This window comes from Lagenorhynchus albirostris, chromosome 7, assembly GCF_949774975.1.
Source record: "Lagenorhynchus albirostris chromosome 7, mLagAlb1.1, whole genome shotgun sequence".
In the NCBI taxonomy this organism is placed as follows: domain Eukaryota; kingdom Metazoa; phylum Chordata; class Mammalia; order Artiodactyla; family Delphinidae; genus Lagenorhynchus; species Lagenorhynchus albirostris.
In genome coordinates, this window is record NC_083101.1 from 102,753,835 (window position 1) to 102,763,971 (window position 10,137).

Genomic DNA, 10,137 nt, shown 5'->3' on the forward strand with positions numbered 1-10,137 from the left:
AATTTTCATGGAATATCTTTTTCCATCCCTTCACTTTCAGTCTGTATGTGTCCCTAGGTCTGAAGTGGGTCTCTTGTAGACAGCATATATATGGGTCTTGTTTTTGTATCCATTCAGCCAGTCTGCGTCTTTTGGTTGGGGCATTTAATCCATTTACATTCAAAGTTATTATCAATATGTATGTTCCTACTACCATTTTCTTAATTGTTTTGGGTTTGTTTTTGTGGGTCTTTTTCTTCTCTTGTGTTTCCCGCCTAGAGAAGTTTCTTTAGCATTTGTTGTAAAGCTGGTTTGGTGGTGCTGAATTTTCTTAGCTTTTGCTTGTCTGTAAAGCTTTTGATTTCTCCATCGAGTCTGAATGAGATCCTTGCTGGGTAGCGTAATCTTGGTTGCAGGTTTTTCTCTTTCATCACTTTAAGTATATCCTGCCACTCCCTTCTTGTCTGCAGAGTTTCTGATGAAAAATCAGCTGATAACCTTATGATGATTCCTTTGTATGCTATTTTTTGTTTTTCCCTTGCTGCTTTTAATATTTTTTCTTTGAATTTAATTTTTGTTAGTTTGATTAATATGTGTCTTGGTGTGTTTTTCCTAGGGTTTATCCTGTATGGGACTCTCTGTGCTTCCTGGATTTGGGTGACTATTTCCTTTCCCATGTTAGAGAAGTTTTTGACTATAATCTCTTCAAATATTTTCTCAGACCCTTTCTTTTTTCTTCTTCTTCTGGGACCCGTATAATTCAAATGTTGGTGCATTTAGTGTTGTTCCAGAGGTCTCTGAGATTGTCTTCAATTCTTTTCATTCTTTTTTTCTTTATTCTGTTCTGCAGCAGTGAACTCCACCATTCTGTCTTCCAGGTCACTTATTCGTTCTTCTGCCTCAGTTATTCTGTTATTGATTCCTTCTAGTGTATTTTTCATTTCAGTTATTGTGTTGTTCATCTCTGTTTGTTTGTTCTTTAGTTCTTCTAGATCTCTGTTAAACATTTCTTGTATTTTCTCAGTCTGTGCCTCCATTCTATAATCTCTCTTGAGTTTAACTTGCAATGTGGTCTAGATTTTGTTTTCTCCCTTAAGTGAGCCACAAAAATGTGATGGTTACATTGTAACATGGTAAGAAAGAAAATTGTCCCAAATCAGGTTTGGGACAGAACTTCTTTTATGAATGTGATGTAATTACAATTCCTTCTGGGAAATAATTAGCATTCGTGAGCAACTTTTGTATAGCCTTTACTGAGATCATGAGCACCTTCTGAGAAGTTGTGCGTCTTGAGCGGAATCTGATAATATTAACTGGCACCACCGTTATTATTATTATTATACCACCGTCCATTTTCTATCAGTTTTCCTGCCAAGAGAAAAGCCTTTGAAGTGACTAGCTCAGGACACTATCCCCTCGTGGCAAATTTGGTATACAACTTTGACATGGACTTGTAATAATTTTTTTCAGAAAAGTTGCTTTAATGACAGTTGGTACAGTGTTCGCTTTGGCAGCACATATACTAAAATTGCAATGATACAGAGAAAATTAGCATGGCCCCTGCACAAGGAGAACAGTTGATACAGTCTTCAGCTCTTCATTTAGATACATTTCCCAGTTGACCAAAGTATTTCTTTGAGTAATTTTTCTGGAAATTATATGTGAATATTATCATTTTTACAGTGATATCACCGCCTCTATTACAGTTCTGTTTGATAATAATCCCCAAGGGTTGTTTAGAATCATTTCACACAATGTTGACATTAAGTGTTAGCTTCCAGTACATTCTCTACTCTCGTTGTGGATGACAGTCATTTAAAAGTGTCATTTCTCCAGTGATTCTACATTGGTTCATCAGATTTCTCTCTCTCTCTTCTTTCCCTCTCTCTTTAACTACAAATGCTCTTTAAATGTCTTTACATAGCCAGTGATTGCTCTTCTGACAAAGGGGTGTCAAGTTAAGGATTCTAGGCAAGCTGCTTCACATTTCTGAGCTTCAGTTTTCCCACCTGTAAGATGTCATAATGATACATTTCAGCTATTTTTGTTATGCTTTCAGATAACAGGAGTCGAGATGGTGTCTTGTATGGACTTTGTTCAGCTCCTCCAGGACCCAGTGAAGAAAGAAGAGAAACTCTTAGAACAATTGTACATTTTACTTTTCTCAATTTAAGCTCCAGTGGTCTATGGAGAATAGGAAGGCAGCTATAGCTGGAGGCTGCTGTACTAAAGAACCTCATTCTTATGTCTAAGAGTTTTGTTTTCATGTTTGTTATGATGAACCATGTTAACTGGGGCAGCGACCTTTAATTCAGGGGCCCCTCTGCCCTCCTGAGGTGCCCACACCATGTTTAGGATACAGCCCCAAACAGATGACTGTTATGAGGGCTGAAAAGGTCCCCTCCCCTGAGAGTCTTGCTATGCCCAGTGCATGGCTCTGGGGCACAGATAGAATTGGGAGGTCCCCCATGTCACCTCCAGTCCCTGCTGCTCTGATTTAGGGCACACTGGTCGGGTGACTTCTACCGTCCCCGGGTAATTTTTCATCTGAAGAAAATGAGTGAAAGGAATGCATAGGAAACACCTGTCGCGGCAGACCCTTCCCTCAATCCGGTCTCACCTGTAATATGTCTTGGAGAAATTCCTTGAAGTTTATAATATGAGAATGACACCTTTCTCTGGTTTCCAGCTATAAGGTGTCTTTTTATTACAATATTCTTTTGGCAATTTCAATAGGAATTTGGAGGCTGGGCTCAGAGGACTGGAATCTCTTACTCATGTCTGTATTCCCAGCACCTAGTAAAATATAAGTGTAAAGAATATGTGTATGATGAAGAAGAGATGAATTCAGTGAATTCTGATCATATAACGTACAGTCTAAATCAGGACCCTTTTGAGAATTAAAGGGGACACTGACCAGATGAGTCACCAGATTACCAGGAGTAAAATAAGACTCTTCCCAGCAAACAGGGATATATGGTCACTCTACGCATGGCAGAAATGGGGAAGAAAGAGGAGAAAGAAAGAGGAAAAAGAGAAGGGTGGAAGAATGAGAGAGAAAATAATGTGCTGGGAAACCAACTTTGAGATGGAGACTGGGATGTAGGAAAGTGATTGAAGAATGCTCTTGTCAACAGTGAATGAGGTGGATGGAGTGAGAGAAGTAAGATTGGGCAGAGGGAGAAGTTAACCTTGATGAGCCACAGGGAACTTTGAAGCTGAGATGGCCCTTCAGAGATATCCCAGATCAAGGCAAGGAACCTGTGCCTTTTTACTCCAGCATCATCTGGTTAAGGGATATATGCTAACCATGGGAAGGTGGTATGACCTTGGGAGAGGCAGCTTTCTTGCATAAAGGTCAATTGCCTCCCAGGGATGTAGCTGTGGCTCTTCACCAGCCAACATGCCCAATTGCTAGGGTGTGCTAGGGCCTAAAGCAGGGTCTGGGTAGCTCACCACGGTGGCCACTGCTGTCTACCCCTGGTGCTACTCAATCGCCTCCTTCAGAGAGTAAGTTCACCCGCATCTGGGAAGTTCAGAGGGGATTCAGTCAAACAAGCTGCAGCTGGACCTACAGCCACAGCTGATACTCATCATCTTCCTCTACTACCCAATTCTAGATTCCCCTTGCTCTCAAATAGCACTTCCAGCTGGTCAGGGTGACTTAAACCCTCATCCATGAGACGTTTGAGTCTCCAGTGACCATACCTCTCTCAGGCTGTGGCTGTTGGATGTTTCCGTTTGCCATCAGAATTGGGTACCAAGAGATTCCCCCATTGGATCACGTGTGAGCCAAACACATCCCTCCCTGCTCCCCTTGTGTAACAGCAACCCCCCTTCTCCCAGTGATCAGGGGCAACTACCACAGGCGGGATGGTGACCCCTTTATTCGGCTGCTGGTCTCTTAGCACAAGGAGCCCCAAATGGCCAAGCAATAGCCACAGCTTAAAGTTTAAAGTTCTGTGGTGAAAGTATTCCCCTTCTGGAGACCAGGACCTCTAGGCACTTACAGTGTCAAGGAAAAGAAGCCTAAGTTCCCTAAGTGGGTCACCAAGAATGAAGAAAACGGGGCTACTTCTACTTCCCTACCATGTTTCTCAGGCTTCTGGGTTCTGTCTATTGGGAACATAGTACCACATAATAGCATCCATTAAGGGAGTATGCTAAATCCTGGAAAGTGGTACCCCATCTTCATAAGATATCATCTGGAAGCTGACACATCAATTATTCTATCAGGGCGGCAGTTTCTGGGTGGTGAAATATATGATTGGGCCAATTGGTCCCCTGCTCATGTGCCCACTGCGCCCCCTCCCTCGTTAGAAAGTGAGTCCCCTGGTCTGATGGGTTGTTTCGCAGGATCCCATGTTGGTGGAGCAATACTGTGTAAACAGAGTTGTGTTGGCTTCAGCACTACAAGCAGGAAAGGCAAACCCACATCCCAATTACGTGTCCATCTTAGTCAAGATGAATCACAGGTCACTTTACACCAAGTGGTAGGTGTCTATCCAGAGGCTCAGCATTGGTCTATTGCTGGCAGGCTGGACATTGGGCAGTGGCAGTGGTCAGTCTTTGTGAGTGAACCCTCATGTAGTTGGGCCCCTGTATTTCTGCCACCGTGGCTGTGCTGTTCGTGTGATCCTTGTCTCAGCATTGTAGTGTCAGAGGTTGGCTGATGACAACTGACTGAGTCATTATGTTTGCTTGGTTGCTAAGTACCTCTTTCCTGGTAGATGCTGTCTGGTGTGTGTTAGCATGTAACAGAGATCTTCATTCTTCATTCCCACTCCAATGGGTCCAATGACCCAGGACAGAGCTCCATACATTACCAGGCTCCCTTATGCCCTCTCTCTAACAGGGTGGGGGCATGATGACACTTTGGATGCCCAGGTATCAATGTCAACTTGGAATATGTGTCCAACGGTCCTCCCTAATGTCTGAATTGTCACCTTTCCCCAGGGAACAAATACTGAAATAAATGGCCCTAGATCCCTTTGGAGAAGGACATTGGCAAGGATTACAGACTTGCCACGGTGTTGTAGGGCCCATTCTTCCGAGTTCCCTTCCTCTACTTCATTCAGTGGGTTCCAGGTCTGAAAACTGCTCAGGTCTGGAAACGGGACATGGGATCATGACCTTTATCCGGATGGCTGCCCTCAACCTCCTGACCACCCTTCCATGCTTCCTATTTATTCTACAGACTGAGTGATACCCCTGTTGGCTGCTCCTCTGTCTTGGCCCTCTGGTTGCCTGTTGAGGGATTTGGGGGCTGAGCAAGAAGAAGTTATGACCGCAAAGGGGACAGTAGCTCACAACGAGCTTGCTTTGGGCAGTGCTTGGATAGGTGGGGGTGGGGTGGGGTGGGTGTGTGCCCCTCACAGCAGGAGACCTTCCAGAGCCGGGGGACACCATCCTGAGGGGAGGAAGGCAAGGGTAGAAGGGAACCAGAGGGGGCTTAGGTGTCTGGGGGACGTCACTCAGTAGCACGGCAGGGAGTCTCTGGGTCAGGAGAGCTCCAAAGGGCAGCTGTGGCCCCCAGTGTTGTATAGCCCCAGGATTCGTCTTCTCTATGGCTAGCAGATGTGGGGTACATATGTTTTGCAGGGTATGCCAAGCAGGCTCTAAGTAGCTAAAAATCTATTGGGGCTATATTTAAAGCAATTGGATGCTTTAAATTTAAAAATTTGAGCTTGACTCTCGTGGGCTTTTGAGCTATTGGTCTCAGCATGTTATGAAGAAGTGAACAACTTGGTGGCAATATGCAGGGGTCCTCTTTGGCTCATTGACATAACTCCATGTTCTCTTCGTTACCTCTGTCGTTCCCCCTGGGTCGGGTCCCCTGGCTGCCACTGTGATTTTGCTTCCATGTACCTCTGATGGCTAAGTGCCCCAGTTGGCCTCTACTACTGAAGGATCTTTTCCTCCCCATCGCTACGGAAGCCCAGTCACCTAACAGCAACTCCTGCCATTTGCCCTGACCAGTAGAAAGTCTCAGTGATGCTGACACCCCTCTTGCCAGCTCAGCCAGCTCATTTCTCATTGCTTTGATGAACAGCATGCTTTCCAGGTCCTCCCAGGGCACATGGTGGGCTGGTGAGTTTTCCAGCCTTACGTGGCATGCCCTCTTCACTGAAGCGTTTGATTCTGTCTTCCACAACTGCCCCAAACCATCCTAAGTGTGTTAGTGGTATCTCCCATGATCCCAGAGTCCCAGGGTCCCTGGGTCCTTGCCAAGGTACTAAATACTGCTGTGTGCCTTCAAATCCACAAACTCTACCCTACTTTGTGTCCCACCCACCTTGATCCAGTGTCCTCAGAACCCATCCTCATATAAACTCTCCTGGCTCTTGCTAGCACATGGTACCCGGGTCCTGCAGCACCTTCAGGGCACAGTCCAGTTCCTCTCTTAGCGGGCCCAGCACTTCCCCGACCGGGTTATGTTGGGACCTGACCTCACTTATTGGCCTGATGGCTAGGAGCGGAGGTGGGGTTAGGTCCTGAGAGGGGTGTATGCTTCCTGGAAGGATTGAGACCTGTGCATTGTCTTCAGGCAGATGGAAGGTGCCAGCCTTTAACAGGAAGGAGTGGCTGCTTCTCTAGGCTCAGGATGTTCAAGGGCCTCTGGGAATTCAGACGTTCAAGTGTAGATGGCACCATCCAATCTCTCAGGGTCCCATTCTTCCTGATCAGGACCCTTGACATCTGGAGCTATGGAACTCGTAATTCAGTGCCAGGCTGCTCCTTGGCCTTTTATGTCTTTGATCTACAGAATATGAGTGTCTCTTTACATGCTGCCAGGGAGGCCTCTGGATTCCACACGGTGAGGCATCCATTGCACCCAGCAATAGTGATCCAATTTTGTAAAACTTATAATTACTACTACATCGGTTGTTATTGGACTGAATGTCTGTGTCCCTCCCCCCTAAATTTATACATTGAAGCCCTAACCCCCTCCCTCCCCCTCCCCCAGCATGATGGTATTTGAGGATGAGGCCTTTGGGAAGTACTTGGGTTTAGATGAGGTCATGAGGGTGGAGCCCCCATGATGGGATTAGTGCCCTTGTAAGAAGAGACCCAGGAGTACTCTCCTCTGCCGTGTGGAGGACACAGCAAAAGGCAGCCATCTGCACACCAGGAACAGGGCTCACCAAGAAACGAATTTGCCAGCACCTTGATCTTGGACATTCCAGCCTCCAGAGCTGTGATAAATAAATGTCTGCTGTTTAAGTCACCCACCCTATGGTACTGTGTGACAGCAGCCTGAGCAGAATTAGACACTGGCTCATCTCAAAGGCCTGAGTTATTTCACCCACCACTATCAATCATTTTCTCCCACCATTTTCTTATATTTCGTTACCAGTAAAAGTTTTAGCAAGTGCACAACTGCAACATGACATGCCTCTCCATACTCACCTGCCCCCAGTGCTGTGGCCCTCGCTGCCAGCCTGCCAGCTGCTGATTTTTCAAGGACTGCTTCCTGGGACCACTCCCACTGCCAACTGTTATTGACTGGGTTCTCAGAGTAACAGACCATGAGACTCTAAGATTCATGAGCAAGAGTTCTATCGGGGAGTTGCTCTCAGAACCAAAACCTGTGAAGGAGCAAAGACAGTAGAACTGGTTGGGAGGGAGAAACTGATCTGTCTCAAGGAGAACCAGATCCTCAGACAGCCCTGCAGAGTGGAGTCTGCACACACGCCACATCCTTCTGCTGCCCCGGCAGGAGCTTTGAGTCAGTGGCGTTTGGAGGCAGTGGTTCTATGAAGGTGAGACCCACTGGGAGCCCTTCATCTGGGAGGATGGCAAAGACACCCTGCTCCACCTCAGTGACTTCCCTTTCCACCTTCTCCCAATTTTTTCCCATGTAAAGTGCATAGCCCTGTTCAAGGAGCAGAACGAACCCCTTCTTAGGTTTCTATTTGTTAAATGGCTAAGCAGAATGGGTGATAGTACAAAGCCCAGAAAACTGAGAACAAACTCAAGTTGTATTTGTGTTGCATCTTCTAATGTTTTCAGAGCGACTTCTCATCTATTATTCCCATATTTGACTTTACAACATCCCTATAAGTAACAGGAAGGAGGACTATTCCCTTTTAGCAAATGAAAAACTGGGTATGTCAAAGCCAAGCAACTAGCAGAACAAGGCTTAGAAAGTTGGACATTTTTTAAGAGCAGGAATTCTATAGACCAACAATAGGTCAGAAATGTGTTAGGAAACGGTGGCTGCTGGGGTTTATGTTAAAATGTCTATCCTTTCCTGACAGATGTCAGATAGGAAGGTAAGAGGACAATTGGTGGGTTTTCTAAACCGGTTATTCACTAAAGGTATATTTGGTGTCTAAAAGATATACCCAAGTATACTTGGGATTGGGAGTTTGGGATTAGCAGATGCAAACTATTGTGTATGGGATGGATAAACAACAAGGTCCTACTGTATAGCACAGGGAACTGTATTCAATATCCTGTGATAAACTATAATGGAAAAGAAAAAGAAAAGATATACCCAATTCAGTTTTTTATTTCTCAACATTTATAAGCCTTTAAAAGCCTTACATGTAGGATCTCTGTCTATAACAAATATTGCTCACGCCATGATGTTAGTTACGTGGTTAACTTCACTGAATCAGTTTTGTCCTTGCAACTCCTCTTTGTAAATAAAAGGAAAATGTGGTCATTGGGAGCTCACAGAGTATACCAATCTATTTTGAGCCTTTTCCAAAGGTAACGAAGAAAGCCAACATTTCCTCAAAGTGCCCCAGCTGACTTGACTAAATAACCACCAACAGCCAAAAGAAATACTCTTTTCGTCCAGAAAGGATCAGAGAGAAGATTCCCCTGATGGCAGCCACGCAAATAAACCCTGGCTCACAATTTTACGTCCTAGATGAAATCGAGAAGTGGCATGGATGTAGTAGTTTAACCACAATTGAAACACTACGCAGTACTAGTCCTATATTTTTCACCAAATGTCCTATAGCCACAGTAATGGCTCCAGCAGACTCCTGAAATTCACCGGCCAACCACACTGCGTTCAGAACCTTCAGCAAACCCGTTCTCCCCTATGGTTTGAGCAACAGATGCCCCGTCATAGGTGTGGGTAATGGGGTGGCTGTGGCCATGGTTTCAGGCTGCTGCCTCTCGAGGTTTATTTAACAAGTATGAAAGAATCAGAAGGTCCTCCGTAGTGATTTAAATGAAAAGTTCGAGGGGGTGGCGGGGGGGATCAGATGGAGGCAGTCGAAAGATACGAACTTCCAGTTATAAGATAAATAAGTACTAAGGATGTAATGTGCAGCATGATAAATATAATTATCACTGTTGTACGTTATACATTAAAGCTGTTAAGAGGGTAAATCCGAAGAGTCCTCATCACAAGAAAAAAAAGTGTGTCTGTTTCTTTAATTTGGTACCTGTATGAGATGATGGACAGTTCACTAAACTTATCGCGATAATCACTTTCACGATATACGTAAATCAGATCATTATACCTTAAACTTATTCAGTGCTGTATGTCAATTATATCTCAAAACTGGGAGAAAAACATGTAATACAAAAATAATAATTTAAAAGTTAATTGATTAAAAGTTTGATGATTACACTTGATAAAGATCACAGTGGCAGTCAGGATGGTAAGCACAACACACTCTCAAAGACATGTGGATTTAACCCGTGTTGCACCTGTTAGCTTTCTTTCCCTTCATGATTTCTTTTTTGTTGGTTTGTTTTTTTGCGGTACGCGGGCCTCTCACTGTTGTGGCCTCTCCCGTTGCGGAGCACAGGCTCTGGACGTGCAGGCTCAGTGGCCATGGCTCATGGGCCCAGCCGCTCCGCAGCATGTGGGATCTTCCCGGACCGGGGCACGAACCTGCGTCCCCTGCATCGGCAGGCGGACTCTCAACCACTGCGCCACCTGGGAAGCCTCCCTTCATTATTTCCTATGACACCCCAACCCTTCCAGCCATCTGAAAATGCCCAAGGGTCTGGGCAAGAGCCTGCAGAGAGGTCAAGCAAACCATCAAGGTCCATATCCCATTAGAAATGGTATCTTCCCACACCAAAGAGAGCAGAGCTCAGCATTTTTAATATTTTATACCTGTTATGGATTAGAACTCTATTTAAAAAACCTAAAATCTTATTTTAAGTTTTAAAAGTTTAAGTTTA

General features: G+C 44.9%; 1 non-coding gene across 1 annotated transcript; it reads left to right on the plus strand.

Moving 5' to 3' along the window:
• The first annotated feature begins 1,477 nt into the window (after window positions 1–1,477).
• On the plus strand, window positions 1,478–1,584 carry LOC132524014 (U6 spliceosomal RNA). Its single transcript, XR_009541780.1, has one exon. It is a non-coding gene; the product is annotated as a U6 spliceosomal RNA (small nuclear RNA).
• The last annotated feature ends 8,553 nt before the right edge of the window (window positions 1,585–10,137 follow it).